Source organism: Phalacrocorax aristotelis, chromosome 6 (assembly GCF_949628215.1).
Source record: "Phalacrocorax aristotelis chromosome 6, bGulAri2.1, whole genome shotgun sequence".
NCBI classification, from domain to species: Eukaryota; Metazoa; Chordata; class Aves; order Suliformes; family Phalacrocoracidae; genus Phalacrocorax; species Phalacrocorax aristotelis.
Genome location: NC_134281.1, coordinates 62,391,593 through 62,410,749, shown reverse-complemented (window position 1 = coordinate 62,410,749; position 19,157 = coordinate 62,391,593). Strand labels below are relative to the sequence as shown.

Sequence of the window (19,157 nt, the reverse complement as noted above, 5' to 3'; positions counted from 1 at the left end):
TGACATGGTACGGGAAAGTGTTAAATCTTTCTGGTTGTGCTGGACAGATATAGGAAGTCACAAAACTGGGGAATGTATCTCAACATTGTAGGATATAAATTAATAGATTTTTAAGGTAAGCAAGCACAAGCTCCTGTATATGCAACTGCAAAATTGGTGCTTTTTTTATCCTGGCTAGCTTGAAATGGCTGTAGATTGTATCTGGTCAAGGCACAGAAGCAAAACCTCTGTTGCAAGGCACTGACCTCCCGCAGGTTCCTCCTGCTGCAGAGGGCTCCCCTGCATGTGCGGCTGACTACAGGCCATCCTCCTCTGCAGGTCCTGGCCCGTGGGACACAGGGGGGGTGTGGCTGCGCGCGTGTCTCCTGCCTGCGCCGCAGCGGGGCTGCAGGTGGAATCCGCGTGCTTCGCTTCACCTCGGAATGGCTGCCGTAGCTCCTTGGAACTGCAGCCCAAATCATAGCATCATCTAGGTTGGAAAAGACCCTTAAGGTCATCAAGACCAACCGCTACCCCAGCACTGCCAAGCCCACCACTAAACCATGTCCCTGAGCACCGCAGCTACATGTCTTCTAAATACCTCCAGGGACGGTGACTCCACAACGTCCCTGGGCAGCCTGTTCCAGTGCTTGATAAATGGAGATCTTAATATAGTATCTATGTACAGCTGTTCAGCTGAGGGCTCTATTTCCATGCTTCTGTTTGACACTTCCATAACCTGACGCAGACTGTACTAGTTCCTGTAATTGGTTACAGGCGGAGAAGCCAGGACTTGGTCTGGCTCGATCGCTAAAGCCACCTCATGACCATGTTGCATAGCTCACACCTTTGTTTCCTGTTTCAGCGCATCATGATTACGATTCTAATGAGTTTATTTTAATCGCGATCGATACACCAAGAAGTGTCAGACAGCTAATATGATTGATTACATATTCCAAGAGCGTTTGTCTTAGATTTGGCATTTCTGCTATCTGTCTCCAGAATGCCCCTGCCTGCTTGACAGCAGCCTGTCAGTGCTGTTATGATTGCTGTATGCAGTGACTCTGACAGCTTTTCCTGCAGACTTGGAGAGTGATCGGTCTGCACTATAATTACAGTGACATAGAATAACTTAACACTTGCCTATGGCCCTGTCAGTTATGAAGGGAAGTAGTATCGATACGCGTTGCGATCTGGTGCTGTATCATTTAAGTATCAATACAGAAGACGAAAAGTAAATAGTGGGTGACCAGCTTTGTGCGTCCCTTCCTCCCTTTTGAAGCTTTTCTCTTATAGCTGCGCTTACAAATAGCTCTGCAGGAAGATCAAGAGCTGTCTTTGTAACTGTAGGTATTCTTGAAGGTACCTTAAGTACTGAAACTGTGGTAAAGACATCCAGTAATGCTAAGGACTTTCATAAACTGTCTTTTAAATCCGTGAAGGCAAAGGTCAGGTGAGGTTGTGGTTTATTATTATTAATGAATATAGAAACAAGAGAAGATATTAGGGTTTCATTCAAAACACATAATATTTTACGGCCGAGTTTCAAGGCATCTTCTTTTTCTGAACCTCTGATATGGGTGACTTGACCCTGGTTTTACTGATTAAACTTTTATTCTTCCCCAATGAATAATTTAAGTTATGAGCAGTAGTCTGGCATGATTAGCAGGAGCCTATGGGAGGTTTTAAAGTAATACACTGTGCGCTCCTCCCTCTGCATCGGATTCCTCTGCATCGTGCCACTCTGATTAGGTTGAAAACTTTATATGCAGCTTCGTAACTTGTTTAGCAATTCTTTTCCTTGAGAGACCCAATAAAATACCAAAGTCTTTACCCTTCTCCGATGCGGGAGGAGAGTTGTTGCAGAGCTGGTTTTGGTTCCCTGCTTGTCGAGTCACCCTCCAGCCTTGCTGGAGTTTCTTATCTGTGCCCGTAGTTTAGCTGATCTAACACAGGTGTATGTGCTGCGCTACAGTAAAGCGTCACCACGGCCTTTACACTCCCCTGAATGCAGCGTGTGTCAGTCCTGGTGGACGGGGAGAAGGGCAAGGCCCCTGGTTCACCCAAAGCACTACTGCCATAAGAAGCTGTGTTGTATCACAGGGAATTTTTATACAGGTGACTTAGGTAAAGTCATACCGTGAGCTGCACAGCGCAAAAGGCCAGTGTTCTGGCTTGAAATCTGGCCCTTATTGTGGTTCCTGAGATTCTGTGCTAGTGAAGCGCTGGTCTTACATTGCACACAATGGCCGTTATAGATTCACTAAGGTGTTTTTTTATCCTCAGATGCTCTTTTGGGTCACAGGGATACACTGTGGTGTTAGTTTGTGAGTCCTGGAAACAACTGGAGTTCACTAGTGCTTGTGTGACCATGTTACAGGTCACATGAAACAGAAAGATATGTACAGGTGGCATGGACTGAAAAACAATCTGAAATTGTAAATGGTATTTAGAAGTGTGTCTGGAAAAAAAAAATAAATATTAAAAACCCACAACCCAACCCCAAAACCAACCAAAATCCCCTACCAGAAAACCACATACTGCAGCAAAACTGGGGAAAAGGGCCAAAACCAATTATACCAGCTCCCTGTATTTTTAACTACAGGGCTGCACTAGCCAGCTTGATGCCAATAATCCCGATGCCGAGGTTGTATGAAGGAAATCAGTTGCTGGCGGCTGCAGCTGTTGTGTCTGCTGTGGACCACTGCACCGCACAGAAGGTCCCGCAGCCTCAACCCAAGCGCTGTGTTCAAACGCTCTTGCGGCGCTGAGCACGGCCGGGGTGTCCTCACAGCCGGGTTCGTCCTTCCCCCCTTCAGTCTGCCTTTGCCCTCCCCCTCTCAGAGGGGCGGGTACGGTCCTCTTCCCCTCTGCAAGGGCGGGGGATGCATGCTCAGACGCTCCCGGCCCCTGGGAGGACATAGGGCAGAAAGCGTTACTGCCGTCGCTTGTGTCAACACAGAGCGTGTTCTGGTGGGCGCGTTACGTGTGCCCAGGCGCTCAGATCATAGGGCAAGGAAAGCAAAGGGCACGGTCTGCTGCCTCAGGCGCGCTCGCTCTCCCAGCCACGAGGAAGAGGAGGAGAAATCGTTCCTTGGGACCTAAGTGCTGTCAGTGGAGGGAGCGCTCCCGTATCGTTTCCTTTATTTCAAATGGTGATCGCATTTGGGTTGGTTATTTACGTATCTATTACAGTGCTGCCTTATTACAAACTCTGTATTTCTCAGAGATTTTTTGGAAGACTTAATTTAGAAAAACTTTTGAAATCTTTTATTAGGGATTTTTTCTAACAAAATAGAAGTATATATTTAATGAAAATAAAGTACATTCTTCCTGCAAGCTGTTTAACACACTGGCATATTTCAAGCACTAGAACTTGGCAGTTTCCAGATGGATTCAGTTTTAACTCGGTCTTAAGCAGCGTCTTGTTAAATATTTTTAGTAATTTTTAGATCCTGTAGCTATTTTGGGGTAAAATCTGCCTTAGCAGAAACCCCTTTCAGAGGACAGTTATTAGGGTAATCCCAATCTTAACATTTCAGCGTTAATCTGAAGGTGGGATCAGACAATATGCTTCAGTCTTTCCTGGGAAGATGAAATGTTTTTAATAAAAAGAAATTGTATCGCATGAAAGTTCAGATAGGACAATCCTACCTCTATCCACCTCTATCCGCCTTAGGAGGCCAGGACAAGACAAGGCGACGGCGTGTCATCTCTTCTAACCTTCACATCGCCTGGAGTATCGCCGGCGTCCCATTCCTAAGGTTAGCACTTTAGAACAGGCTTCGGAGAATAACACGCACCCATGTCTTCATCAGATTGTCAGCCTAATATAAAAACAGTTGCGGTCTCAGGTGCTTTTAGTTTTATTTATCAGGGGATTAGATATACAGGCCAGGTGTTCTAGTGTGTGTCTGCGGGGGAAGAGGATTATGCCTCGAGTGGGTTGTACTCGGAGCTGCCACCAGGCACTAGAACTACGGCACTGAGAAGTCCGGAGGTGCGGCTCTCTGGACGCGGTCTTCTGGCCGCGCTGCTGCTGGTGACGCTTCATAAAACGCTAGCAATGCCTACCAGCTCAGTCTTTTCACAAGTTACTGTTTCCAGCCCGAGCCCTTATCTTAAACCGTGTTTTATGGCTCAGGTTTGGTGGTCTGAAGCTTTCTGACAACTGTTATCCTTTAATAATTTTTATAGCGGAAGAATGTCTCTCTCCGAAATTTCAGAGCAGGCCAACCCCGCGTCTCAGCTCTGATGGAGAAGTTGTACGTGCCTACAAAGTTTGAGTGACACGTATTTCCATGTTTCTTCCTAAACCTTGGCAGACCTATAGGGTACTTTATGAATCACCTAGGGAAATAGAATCACAGAATCCTAGAACGTCCCAAGCTGGAAGGGATCCGCCAGAGGAGTCCAACTCCCGCGCAGAGACCTTCTTTCACTTGGAGCCTGGAGGCTGTGAATTGATGTTCATTTTTTCCAATGATACACAGTCACTGTGGAAATACTTATAGAATAGAAAATAAAATACCAGGCAAAGATAAAAAATACGTTTTATGGATTGAATTTGCACTTGTAATATTGGTTGTTATGTATATATAGATTTTTTTTTTTTTTATCTTTAGCGCTGTAATGGGCTGTAAGTGCATTTGCACATTGAAGCTGTAAAAAACAAATTGATCTCTTTTTACAATGATTTGGTAGTATTTTATTACATCTACATCTATCCAGGCAATAGAAAAGACAAAGGAACAAATTCTGTGCTAGTCCTAGTTAACGCAGGTGTAGTACACGAGGCTGAGGAGCCAAATGCAAGCCATTGGAAGGTTTTCCTAGGAACGACATAGAATTGGATTTAAAATTATAACTTCAACTGTAGTTAACTTTACCTTTTCCCATCTATTTGAGGATCTGGATACAAAACAAAAGTGCTTGGATTATAGAAATAAAGGCAGTTATATTTCAAGGATAAATGTTAATAACTGAAAACGTGCTTATTTTTAAGCAGGACGTAATTTTGGTGCAATGTTTCTATATATTTATGATAAAGGCACCACTTTCTAATTAAAATGCTTGAAGTTAAAAATTTCAGCAATGCGTGTATGTTCCCTACAGTGCCTGGGGACTTGCTCCACTTTTGGTGAACACGTGAGTCTCTGGCCAGTGTCAGCTGAGATTAATGATCATTCTGCACTACAGACACTGTTAATTGGCATTAATGTCTCTGCCTTGTTTCCTCACGTTAGCCACGCGCTGCAAGGAGCAAGTAGAGCGTTCGTGGATTTCAGGGTAAAAAGGACAGGTTTACTGTGTCCTGCATCTGAACTGCACTGTTGTAGTGCTGCTGTGCATTTCATCCAGTGACTTTCTGATGCTGATTCAATTTGGAGAAGTCAAGGATCAAATACAAAGTTTGTTTCAACTGCAGTCTGTGATACAAGACGTAGTGTTTTCAGCGGCCCCTGAAGGTCTGGCATTACCTCAGGCATTCTCTCTGGTTTTCTTGCATGGAATTCAAACCTATTTTCTTGCCACAGTTTTTTATTTTGCCTCTAAAATAATAGAATAATAGAATAATTCCAGTATGAATAATTATTGGTTTGGCATCCCAGTTTAACCATGAAATAAAAGAAAATTGTTTAATTTCTGAAGCAGGGAAGAGTTTTCTCTTTTTCATATTTGAAAAGAATATTGCCAGCATTTTGATCTAAAATAACTTTTTAGAATTATATGTTTCAAAAGTAGACGTCTTACAATTTTCCCTTTCTCTGATAAACTTATTAGTGAATTTAAGTATTTGCTGAATTAGGCGAATAACTTTAATATATTCACCAGTATGGGGTTTTTTTAATCAGATAAACTGTTCATTTGAACAATTGTGACTATAGTGTCAGGTCATTCTGGTACTCATGTCCGTTTTTGCCTGCGGGCCACTCAGGATGTCCTACTCATCGTAGTGACGTCGACGTTCTGCTTCTGAATCCATCTTACCACATTAATAATGTTCCTAGTATCCTGACGTTCTCCTTGAAGTGTCTCCTGTAAACCCGGTGTGTTCTCCACATATATTTTGGCATTTGCATAACCCTCTGGTATGCAAAACCAGATTTTGATAGGGTCTCAGATTTTAGTCCACATCGATCGATGTCAGCTTCCTAATATTGTCTGAGCTTATGTGAGTATGTCAAAACTATGAGTCTGTTAAACTGGAATATTTTAGCGACCTTCAGCAATAACAGATCTGAAGCATTTTTAAAAACTCTGCAGGTGACTTCTGTTCACCTCTTTGCATCCGATGGAATAATATGGTGAAAGTGTTTCCTATCTGCTACAGCTGGAGGAATGGCTGTAGCCTAATCGGGTAGCAGGGAACATTCCCGAGGCATGATTAGAAATACATTAACATAATTTACATAACCACGTTGTATTGCGTTCAGGAGGAACGTAATGGCACATGGAATTTCTGACGGGCCTGTTCTCTGCCAGCATGTGTTGACTAGGTAGAATTAAAATATTTCAGAGGAAAATGATAAAGTTGTAGAAAGTGTGCTACAGGTTAGACAATTTCACCAAAGTTTTACTTTTTAAAAAAATTCAGAGTATCAGACCGGTTCTGACCATTATGTCTGTGGTTATTAATGCTAAAACAGCATCTCCTGACAGCCCCAGGGTGAGGTAATGCTCGCAGCGCTCTCTTGGTAATTATAAAGATGTTTATAGGTATGTGCAGCTGTCAGGCTCTGTTAGTCCAAAGCCTCTTTGCCCTTGAGTATCGTTGCTTTTGTTGCTGGTGATTCTTTTCATATGGTGATTGGAGAAAAAAAAATAATATCCAAGGTGTGGGTTTTTTCCCCATTCATCAATGAAGGATCTCTCTTGCCTAATTTAGGTGCTCTATATCCTTGAAAATCCTTGAGGTTTACCATATTATAGTCTTTCTGCTCCTGCACGCAAACTTTCAATGTAATCGTCTGATGGAAACCACCGTGCCCAAACTCTGAACTGAAAATCATGAACTACGACAATAAAGTCTTAGAGTTAAGCTCTACCATTCGGAGGGAGAAACAATGGTATGATCTGTTGGCTGTCACGGAGAAGAAAGAGCGATACCTCACCGTTCGTAGTCTACAGATGTTACTGGCTGAAATGATGGCGGGCTCCATAGAGCAATATGTTATGAAGAACTAGAAATTATAAACTCTTTACAGTCCTGGAATTTTAACATTTAAAAAAAGAGTCTACCTTCTTTAAGAAAAAGTTATGATTTACTGTGTTAATAATTCAACCGTTCTCACTTTTGAATATACTAGATAGAAAATGTATATGGATATTGTACCAGTCTTATTGGACTATGCGTGTATGAAACTGATTATATGAGAAGTTAACCTAATCAAGTGACATAATACCCATGAAAGTAGAAGGAGGGGAGAAAGGGAATCTTGATTTATTGTTGTACTGTATCAATTTAATCTCCTAAACTAAGCCGGGGGCGGGGGATTCTAATGTCGGTTTCTAATTTCTGTCTGTGGTAATTTTGCTTTTAAGCCTGGGCACGGGATCCGTGGTAAGGCACTGATGGGGCGTGTTACTGAAACCCTGCTCCACTCTCCGGCCTGTTTGCAACGGCTCCTGCAGCCACCGGAAGGCTGGCGTTAATTAGCGGCATCTCAGCTGGGTGCATAGGAGACGGTCCTTTTTAACTTTCTTGTTGAGCATAACTCCTTTGGGAAAAGACTTTTGGGGAATGTTCTTGTGAGAGTTTTTCGGCTAAATCATTCTGGCAGCCTACAGGCTTCTGCAAGACTGATGATGCCCTCTGGGAACGGAGTTTTCAGCATTGTTTGTGCCTAGCCTTGCAAAATAAAGAGGACAAGCGTGAGGAGAGGCAGTGACTTTCAGAGCTTTCTTTTGTGACCATCAAGCCTTCTGTGAACCCTTTGGAAGGGTTTGGACCCCAATCACCGAGTATCAACTTCAAGGGCAATTGTACAGATCTGCTTTGGCGATGATATGGTCTGAGATATTAGTTGCTAGGTCAGGTTCCCGCTAGCCGTGCGCTCCCGCTGCATGAGCCGGCTCTCTCTGCCTTAAAATCCAGTTAGCAACAGCCTTTTGTTTTGTAGATTGATAAGCAAAACTGACTATAACTCCTTAAATGCAGGTGTTCAGTGCTCTATTAAAGGACAAGCAGTAGTTATGTGCTGATATTTAAGAAATCTAAATGTCTCTTTAGAAGAAAGTAGTGGGTGTAGCATTGCAGAGTCAAAGATCAGCATCACCAAAATAGGCAATTGTGGTGGCATTTGAGACTAGGGTACCTAGAGTTCATTATAATTTCTTTTTGTCCTCTCTGTTGCTCTAAGTACTTTCTAAAGGGAAGGGATGATGAATTTAGTATTTTTGAGTGGGTAGCATACAGAAAAATGAGGAAGCTCGTGGCAGGGGCAGTTATCTTAGTCTATTACACGGGAAAATATTCATAATGTGTCCAAGAAGTCTAAGGAATATAATTAATTGTTTTCTGTGTTGCCTGGATATCAGTGGAGCTTTCTAAATACCACTATATTTGCTGCCACACAGGTGTGGGTGTTTTCTTTGGGAGAAAGAAAAGGTACGGTCCTTCCAGTAGGATTAACAGATCGATGTTTCTCCAAATTCAGGGCGCAGATGTTTTCTGCAATTAGATTATCAATGCTCTCTTAATGAATAGTCTTATTAGCTCCAAATACCCACAGGGCATTTTGCCTGAGCAGTATCATCTCTAATATCACTCTGTGGGGCAAGGAAGATGGACCTGCAGACATCCCCAAAGCCAGCCGGGACTGTGTCCCCGTTCTTTTTGAGCCTCTGTACCTGGCAAACAATTTTGATACCCGGTAGGGCTGGCAGTCCTAAAACCCAACCTGAACAAAATTTTTCCTTTCACAGTTACAAGTTAGAAAGATGCTGAATGCCGAGATCATTGGTAGGTTCAAAAGTTTTATTACTGTCAATTGTACCCTTGCAGTGGGTGAACCCTATTTCGTTAATATTTTTAGAAATCTATGTGTAAACCGCATGGTGCTGTATGAAGAAAGCGGTGAGCAAGCATTCTTTTGATGGTAAGAAAAGGGCACATGAATAATTTGTATTCATGTTATCTGAAGGATCATTTTCAGGGCTTTCCTCGAAGCAACAGCAACAAATGTGTCTGCTGTCTGTTGTGTAAAAGTCTAATATGCTTTCTTATGGTCACTTGCTTTGATTGAAGAGGAACTGCCAGAGCTGAGAGGGCATAATGAATGTTACTACAGAGAGGGTTTTAAGCACAGAGGAAAAATAAAAAATAAAGTCCTCATGTGAGCCCTTAGTACGTGAGGTCTGCCCGTTACTTCCACAACAGTCGAGTGAGCATACATGAGAGCCATTTATAATGTGTATTGCTGTGTGTCTGCTCTGATTGCATCCTTTGACGATGGGTTAATTGAATGGTGTCAAGGAGGGCAGTCCCGGTCATGTACAGAGGCTGACGGGATGTGATGGTAGCGTCGGTACTTCATTACTTAGAAACAAAATCAGAAATTCTTCATCTTAAAGGCAGTCGCTACCAAGCAGTTCAAGAGCAAACAGTTTAATGTGTGATGGTTTATGAGGTAAGCAGGTTTTATGCTAATAGAGCTTCACTTAACCCTCTGACAACGTTTCACTCTCGATCTTCCTGTGGTATCAGAGCAGACAGATCCATCCCACCACCACACATCCAGGGAACTTTCCCGCTTTCCTTAAATCCAACCCTTTTACTCTTCCTGTATGAATCATTATACTCATGGCACAGTGTTTGTGAAGGGGAACAGCCGTACGTACTGGGTGCAGGTGGCCGGGTGCTGGCAGCCGCTCCATGATGGCCCCGAGGGAGAAAGTGTGAGAAAGAGCCCTGTGAACACCAAGGTTGGAGGAGGAGGAGGTGGCGGCGGTGCTCTGGGCACCGGAGCAGATTCCCCTGCGCCCCGTGGAGAGCCCACGCAGAAGCGGGTTCCCCTGATGGGAACTGCAGCTCATGGGGGACCCGCGCTGGAGCAGCGGGAAAGTGTGAAGAAGAGGAGGGGAACTGTTAAGAACTGGCCACGAACCCCCATACCCCACAGCCCCACAGAGGCAGGGGAGCAGTCAGAGGAAGTCAGGAATGGAGGAGTCAAGTTGAGGCTGGAAACAGGGTGGGGAGGTGCTGTTTTAATTTTGGTCTTTGACTCTCACCATCCAAATCTATTTTAATTGTCTAGAAATTAAATAAATGTCCATGACAGTAACTGGCAAGTGATCTCCCTATCTTTATCTTGCCCTGCAAGCCTTTTCCCCTTATTCTCTCCCCGTTGTATTGAGGATGGGGAGTGAGAGGGTGACTGGGTGGTCACCCGGCAGCCGGCAAAGCTCAGCCCACCATACTGTAGGTCGTAGCTGCCTCGGCTGGTGCCAGCGCTGCTGCTGCTAACAGACATTTCATTTTCTCAAATCCCATACCAAGTCCTGTGTGTAAGCGTAAGGAGGTTACAAATAGCACTGACAGCTGCTTTATTGCTTGAAACTTCTGTCTGGTTCAGCAGTCATCGTATAAGTGGGATTTATTCCCTGTGTTGGGTATGGGGTTTTTTTTCCCACTGCCTCTCCCCTCCCCCACACCATCCATTAGGAAGGGAAAGTAAAAATTTATTTTGAGAAGGGTCACTGCTGTGTTCTGTGGGACAATTTGGGCTTTATGTCTTTGTTTTCACCTGTAGATAGAGCTTGCTAGCTGACGGGTGTTTTCCATGGTGCGTTTTCCTTCATGTAACATAGTTACTGCTCCTTGGAGGAGAATCGTTGTCTAAGGAATATAAGAATTTACACAAACTACGTAGTTACACAAACTACGAAGTTCAACAGTAGTTTGGTTTTTTTCCCCTGAATCAGAACATTTTGGGTATAACTCAATAGTTCTCACTTTACAGGTATTTAATCTTTTTGGTAAAAACCATTGGCCTTCTACAGAAAGTTCCAGCAAGCTGAGCATGCTGGGAAGTGCCCAGGAAGACCCCGATGCTGTCAGGTCTGGAATGGGTGCTGCCACACTGATAGGGGGAAGCTTGACCCCCCTCTCAGATGTACACACACCCACAAGGGAAAAATGCCTCCCTTCCTGATCCTGCACGTCACAGAGGCAGGTTTGGCCATGAGGTAAGGTCACAATGACAGGTTGGGATTATTGTCCTTGTCCAACGGGTACTCCTGGGCAGTGCTCGTTCATAGAGTCACAGAATGCTCTGGGCTGGAAGGGACCCACAAGGACCATCGAGCCCAGCTCCTGTCCCTGCACAGGACACCCCAAATTCACACCGTGTCTCTGAGGGCCTTGTCCAAGTGCTGCTTGCATTACGTCGCTGATGTCCCTTGCTATCCCTTTGTCCTATATCTTGACATATTTTTTGCCACCCTTGTCCCTCCCTCTCTCTGCCCTGATCTCCTCCCATATAAACAACGTGCCCTGGATTACTGCTTCCACATTAGTCTCAGTTTGCTACCTCTGTACCCAGATTTGGTGCTTCTGATCCCGTTACCTAGGTAATCTCAGCTTCATACAGTATCGCTGACACAGTTACGCAGGTGCTTTTTGCCATGCAAGATTTCGCTCCCCAAAGGGTCCCCAGTTCCCCCTTTCATTTACCTGTAAAGTTTGGCCGTTTCATGTATAACTCCACCTCCACCACCAGTGAAATCCTGCCATCCCCATGGCACTATCTTTGAATTTTGTCCGTGTCTCATTCCATTATCCGTCACGCCTCGTCATTTCCCATGGCGTGCCCCGTGCCTCCTCACGATGTGCTCCGTTAGGTGTGCCTCGGGCCAGGGTGTGGGCAGCAGCCCCGCCACGGGCCCGCAGCCCTCGCTGGACACCAGCCAGGTCCTGACTATCGCTGCATGCCAGGTATTACACGTCTCTGTTGCTAGCTCGTTAGCCTCTTTGAACTGCCATCAGCTCCCGAAGACATGTGTGCAAGCAAGAAGAAAAAGGAAGACAGGTCATGGAATATTTTTAATGAAGTAGAATATTGGATGCGCAGGCTGCGGTCATGGTAGAAGATTGGGCACTGATGTTAACGTAAGCAAAAAAATTGAGGAAGGGCAAGCTGTCTCAAATTCGAAGTTTTAAATGTTCAGCAAAATGAATAGCAACAAATACTCAGAAGCAATGACCCACAATTCCAGCATATCAATGGAAGGTCAAATTTCAAGACAGGTTTCATCCCCTGCCACAGAGTTATTTTACAAATCTTACTACTTATTTTACTGCTTTCATACATGCTGAGTTCTTCTGAAAATACGGTTTAAATGGTCTTTGGAGCATCCTCTATAATTCACGGGCTGTGAAATAGGGAAATTCCAGGCTAAAAGTTTGAAAAGACTGCTTTTACTATCGTTTCCAGCAGCAGTGTATGTCAGCATTCAATCTTGGCTTCCTGTAGCTGGCCAATGCCAGCTTGGTTTCTTATCAGCTTTTCTATTTTTATAACTTATTGGATTTGGATGAGTATTTAAGATTAGGTGTGAATTTTTCCATTTTACCTTGCATTCAAGAAACCATGCAATTTTTGTTACCTGTCCAGTTGTTAGGGATTTTTCATTGAATCAGGCTTTAGGAAACTATAGCTCATGTAAACACGAAAGGGTGGCATAAATCAAGCAAGAAGCAGCATTAGAGATTTTGGAAAACTTAATTTTAACTCTCAAATGCCTCTATCTGGTGCCTGTTGGTGGTGATTTTTGCTTGCTTATTTGTTTGTTTGTTTAAGATTAGATTTAATTTTAGATTTGAGGCCCAGATCCAAACGATTCCTCTTACAGCAGCCCCAAAACTTTTGGTCTGAAGAAGGTGCAAGTACAAAGAGGGCAAACTTCTGGTGGTATTTGCTTAGGCTGCTCATTCCTCATCGGCCGCTCACCTGCTTTTACCACAATTAAATGCTGTTTAATTTCAATTAATGAGTGGTTTTGGTAATGCCTGGAAGACAGAAGTTACCTGTATTCTCTATGAAACTCAGTATTTTACATGCACTGAGTATTTTTCCTCCTGCTTCCTTTGCTTTCTACAGGAAATTATTTTGAATACTTGAAGTCTGACTACGTGAATGTCTTTTCAAACCTCTGATTATTCTCTGACCCCCTTCGGTTTTGGAATAACCTTTGCTGACCAGAACAGTGTTTGAGGCACTACCAAAATCACTGATATATTAAAAGATAAGCATAAGTTTTGATATAATATTCTGTCCTGTTGTTTAGTCAACCTAACATTTGGTTTACGATTTCTTTACACATTGGAGAGAAATTTCCGCTGAGCTGCCCACAGCGATACTTCTGTCTCTTTCTTGTGTCGATTTTTGCGACCAGGCAGTTCTAATTGGTGTAAAATGGATTTAAATTTTCCCCTCTCTTACTGTTACATTTCTGGACTTGCAGCTTTCGCTTCCATTGTGTGGTCTTTCCCTGGAAAATGAGGAGTCTATGATAGCAAAACATTTCTCAAGATTACAGAGATTCCATCAAAACATTTGGTGGAAACCAGGTCTGGCAGGAAAGCTGGCCAGATTGCACGGTTTCTAGCCAGCCTTTTCGGCTGCGACAGTGCCAGGATAGCGAGGTGCCACGTAGCTCTTCCCAAACTTTTCAGGCTGTTTCGATGCCATGAACCTTTCCTTCGGGAGACTGGATGTTGCACGTTCTGCTCTCCCAGGCCGCCCAGCCTGGCTGTCCCAGCTGCGGGCTGAGCCGGCAGCTCCCTACGGGCCTGCACCTTACGCTGCCGTACGGCGGCGAGGGGCTGCTGGGCCGCCCGACACCGCGCACACCCAGCGCTTCGCCGTACAGCGTGTCCCTCAAGCAGTGCTCCAACACCAGTAATTCGCCCCTCCTTTCTCTCCCGTCTCCGCAGTAAATTGCTGGCAGGTTTCTAAGGGATATTTTGAGGGAAGAGAGGCCAACTGCTTCAAAGTGCTAAACAATTAACTCCTTGAAAAAAGCAGGTCAACATTTTTCTTGGGTAATGAAAAGCAGCTTTTTGAAAAAACCTATGAACCTTTCACAGATTTTCTGGAAGGCTCAGTCTGGAAGGTCACCTGGTTCTCTTGTATATCGTATTTCATGCCCCAAGAAATCTAAGGCTACCGGAACTATTTTACTAGTTGTACCTTTCTTGGTCGTGATATGCCAGGTGTTTTATTTTTCTCTTAATTAGCTGTATAACTGTTTGCTAGGCTCATATGTGAAGCTCTTGTATGTCTTACTGACATTTGCTATATGTCACATATAATTCCATAATTCTAGGGATTATTTGCACAGTTTATAAAAACTAGAACACAGTATTCATTATTTCCCAGTCCTCTGAAACAGGGGCAGTTCAGTGTGGATGTTGAGCGAATGACGAAGTTAGTCTGCCTGCGTGGGAGGATGGTGAAAGAAGGTCTTGCAGTTTTGAGGCTGAAGAAGAGAATTGCACAAAAAGTTTGGAAGGTGGAGGACTGCTGAGACTCCTGAGCTGTGATTCATAGGATAGGGCTCTCGAGCTGCATGACAGCAAGGAAAAGATCTGCTTGGGGAGAATGCTAGCAGTCATACTTGTGAGCCTTCTGGGAATAAGTGGTCTGGACCTTAAATACTTGCAAGTGAATGTTCTGATGGGCTTCTTGCCTATTGCAAAGGTATTTTATGTATTTCGTTGTGTAAAACGCTACAGTATTCCTGGAAAACATCTATTAAGGGGGTGTGTGTTTGTCATCTACAGAAAACACAAGCAAACGGGCCTAGTCCTAGCAGACCTGTGAAAACGTCCCAAAGTATTGAGATGCTCCTTACAGGCATCTGATGTTTATCTTATGTGAATTCGAGAACTGTAGATACTACTTAGAATTTGTAGTTCTCAAACGGCTGGGATAATGTGAAAAGTTATGTAATTTGTCAGGCAAAAGGCTGGGATTTTTGTGGTGTTTTAATGTCAGGAATGGAAATGTCAATTTTATTTAAGTGAATTAGTTTTGACCTCTCCACTCCCTGTTTTGGCTTCACACTGTCAGGTCACAAAATTCACCATGATACATTGTGCTACCAGCAATGGTTAATATAAGAAACTTCTCGAATATATTTAATTGGGGCACACTTCAAGGAAACCTCATAGAATCGCTGCATAACTGGTGTGTGAGTGAGCCACTCCTAGGCTAGGTTTAGATTAATGTAATTAACACCACTGGCATATTTTTCACAACTGATTTTCTAGGGTTTTTAACTAAAAAAAAAAAAGAAAAAGAAAGAAAGAAAGCAAAGGATCTATTACTTTTCCTATTACCTTGAAAATCAGGCCTAACAGTTTAAATGTCAAACGGTTGTATGACTAGGTCTTATTATCCTCCAACCATCCGATATTTTAACTGATTTGATTTTTTGGAGATAAATGCCTTGGGTTACATATAGCACAAAGCATAAAAAACCATAATGCAATTTCATAAAGGATCTCTTGTAATTGCTTATCACACATGGCTATGCATGATAGATAGAAACAATAAAAGAATAAATGAAAAATATTTAAGCTAAACAACTTTATTGGAATAGTATTTTGGCCGCTTCTGAAATGCTGATGTTTTTGTCTTGCAATATGTCCAGCCCTGAGCACTCAGAAAACATCAATCTCTTCGGGAATGCATTAGGAACTGCGGGGTAGCATTGATAAAGAGCTTACTTTCCATAGATTTAAAATCAATAGTGGGGACTTTAGGGAAGACAGCTGCTGGCTGCTGCACAGCACAGGGTGTGAGGTGCTCTTCTGAGTGCCTGGAGCAAGGTCATCATATTTAACAAGTGAATTCTTACTTTGCATCTTGGGTTTTACCGAGTCAGTGTAAGGAAAGCAGTTACAAAGCATCTCTTTAACTTAATGCAAATATGTAATCTATAAACGGTATCGTTTAAGAATCAGGGAAGTCATAAGAAACCCATTTGCCTACCTATAACTAAAGAATTTAAGATTTGTGTTTCAGACTCGAACTTCAATTTGTACATCTGGATAGCTGCCCAGATGTGGCTGCGTGTGGCTGGACCACGATAAGCCTTCATTCATTCCTAAAACCTAAGCCATACAGATTAAAGTATAATTAAAAAATGTGCCTCTTGCCATGTTTTCCTCCCTTTGTGACCTGGGCTTTCTCGTACCAGCGGTTCACAAAATACCCTGTTCGGTATGGATGAATGACCAGTCCCCCGCTTCCTGGAGTCCGTGGTAACAGAGACCCTAGAATAAACTAAACTGTTGTGCGTTGCTATACTTTCATCCCACCTGGCGCCGAGGAAGCCTTTCTTTCCCTTTAAAGAGAACCTGAAAATCAGGAGGTCAAAATAGGGTCCAAAAGCCATACAGAAGCAGGGCAGCTCCGTGCAGAGAGCCCTGCCACTGGGGTGGATCCTCATGGCAGCCGTGGATTGCTATGCACACGCTATTCTATGCAGGAGAGGCATCGACCCAGGCTTGTGGAAGCCTCAGTGAAACAAATAGCTCCTACACTGTGTTTTCTTCTCCTCTGCACTGAACTGCCAAGGAGTTTCCATTATCTTTAACAGAGGGTCTGCTCGTTTTGAGAAGATCGGATTGTTCCGAAAATACTGCTTACCATTTCCAGTCTTTAGTTCGGCTCTGTGATATTTACTGCTGCATACAGGTCTTCTGCAGCCCTTTTTTTGTGAAGGGTGTCTTAGTAGCGGGTTGATGTGTTTCACAAGTATCGCAAAGCTCTCTTGGGCGCTCCACAGCGGCAGATTCAAGGTAGGACGATAGTCTGACGCTTGTGCCGAAGGGCCTGCTTTCTAGGCGATTGCACATCCGTGAGTCACTGGGCTCAGCACTGTAGCCACACATTTGCTGTGGCCAGTGTGCCCTTGTTTTGGAGTCCTGTAAGTAATCTGTCACAATGGGAAAAGGCTTTTAGAAGGGTAGAGAGAGAATTTTATTCCAAATCTAATTGTCTTCCTGCCTGTAGCTATAGGTGAACGGATGTATTCCCAGCCGTGTGAATCTGGAGACACCCCTGCTGAACTGTTCTCATGATTTATTAATTTTTCCTTATATCAAAATGAGGAAACAGGTGTTGAGAACTGAAGTGGCTTTTAGCACTCCTGAAAATCTCTGTCCCTTAGCACGGAACCATGCAGTTGGGACGGGACCTTCAGACATCTCTAGTCCAACCTCCTGCCCAAGGCTGGCCCGGGCTTTGTCCAGCCAGGCTTTGGGTACCGACTGGATGGAAGCTGCGCTGCCTTTCTAAGCAGCGCGTCCCCAGTGTTTGTCCATCCTCACTGTGAAAATGTTTTCTTGTAACGTAAGTCAAAATTTCCTGTGTTGTAACCTATGTCCGTTGCCTGTCACCCTAGTGATGTGCACGTTGGTGATGAGTCTGGATCCATCTTTTCCACACCTCTCAATGGGCAGTTGAAGACAGAAATGAGATCTCCCCATAACCTCTTCTTAAGGCTGCACAGACCCTCCCCTCATGAGCCACGTGTCCCAGCCCCTAATCACCTTGATGGCCCTCCGCTGGGCTTGCTGCTGTGCACCAATGTCATCTTTGTAGTGGCGAGCCCAAAACCGAACACAGTTCTCCAGATGCAGCTGTATGAGTGCTAAATAGAAGGAAATAGTCACTTCCCTTGATCATCTGGCTACAGCCTTGGTCACAGGGTATGCGGTCAGCCTTCTTTGCCACGGCGGCATGCCCCCAGCTCATGTTCTATTTGTTGTCCACCAAATTCCCCAGGTCCCTTTCTGAAAAATTCCTGTCCTCTTCAGCCTGTCCTGCTGCTTGGAGTTATTTAGACCTCGGTGCAGGCCTTTGCACTTGTTTTTGCTGGAGAGTCCTGTCAGCCCATCCCTCCAGTCTACTGAGGTCCCTGTGGATGGCAGCCCTGCCTGTCCTCTGCCACATTGGGCACTGCCGCAGGCTGGTGTCATCCTTGGAATTGCTCAGGGTGTATTCTGTCCCAGTGTCCAGCTGGTTATAAAGATGTTATACAATGTCCAAATCAGGGGTGACCACTGAGGAATGCCACCAGGAAAGGGCTGCCAGTTTTCATCCTGCAAGAGCTGATGCTCTTGAGAAAATTCCTGGGCTACCAGCGTGAGTAGCATGCTTAATACGCTTATAGTCTGAGCAAGTTCAGAAGAACTGGATTTGTTCATCTGAAGGATGAACCTCCTCCTTTGCTGTCCTTTAAGTCAGCTTTGGTTCTTTCCAATAGCAATGGAAGTATGCATTTTGCCTTAAACAAAGTCCTACCATCTCCAGCGTTTGAAATGCATTCCTTGCGCTGACAGGTATTTGGTATCATAGGTCAAAATGACAAAGCAGTTGTCAATTCTGACTCCAAGATACAGAGCAGCTTTTAACAAATTTTCAACATCTGTGAAGAGCTCAAGACAATATTCCGTATGGCAGCCTAAATCGCTGATACAGACCCCTTGCGAAAGTTTGTAGTGGTGCATTTTTAATACTTTGGTGAGGGTTCTTTCCTTCATTTATCCCATTTTTCTGGCATTGTAAGACGCCTAGCTTGTACCATGTTAAGGCTCACCTAATGTTCTCTATTCGTGGGACATGTTCATTTCTAACTCGGGGACCTGCTTCCCCACGGCTTACAATTCCTGCAGACATCCCTAGCGTTAGTATGTCGTGTTCCTAAAATAGTGACAAGAGCGAAACCATGTTCACTTGCTGTCACCTGACCTCTCTTCTTGTGCCTTCTCTCCTGGGGCATGAGAGCTCATAGATGTCATTTGCCTTCTGCTTGTGGTCTCTGTTATAAATGCTAGTTGTTACCTCCTCTAAGGTCCCCAAGCTTTCTTTAAATAAGGCTGAGTGCAAAGTGATGGGTACCCCAGAATGCTTGCCAATACTAGATCTTAACTGAGAAATATGGCTAAGATCATAACTAATTTGTATTAGCTACAGCTTAATTCAGATAAGATGAGGACTTGTTCCTATAGCCGGTATTTTCTCTTGGTCCCTGTCGTACTGAAATAGGGAAGAAAAGGATTTGAATACTACAATTCTAGTTTCGTCCAGGTGATATATACATTAGTTGATAAGAGAAGCTGACACACCAGTACACTCTTGTGCCTTTTTGTTGCTTGCAGT

General features: G+C 44.0%; 1 long non-coding RNA gene across 1 annotated transcript in view; it reads left to right on the top strand.

Moving 5' to 3' along the window:
* Positions 1–19,157, top strand: part of LOC142058381 (uncharacterized) — a 51,964-nt gene that overhangs the window by 8,512 nt on the left and 24,295 nt on the right. The window lies entirely within an intron of this gene.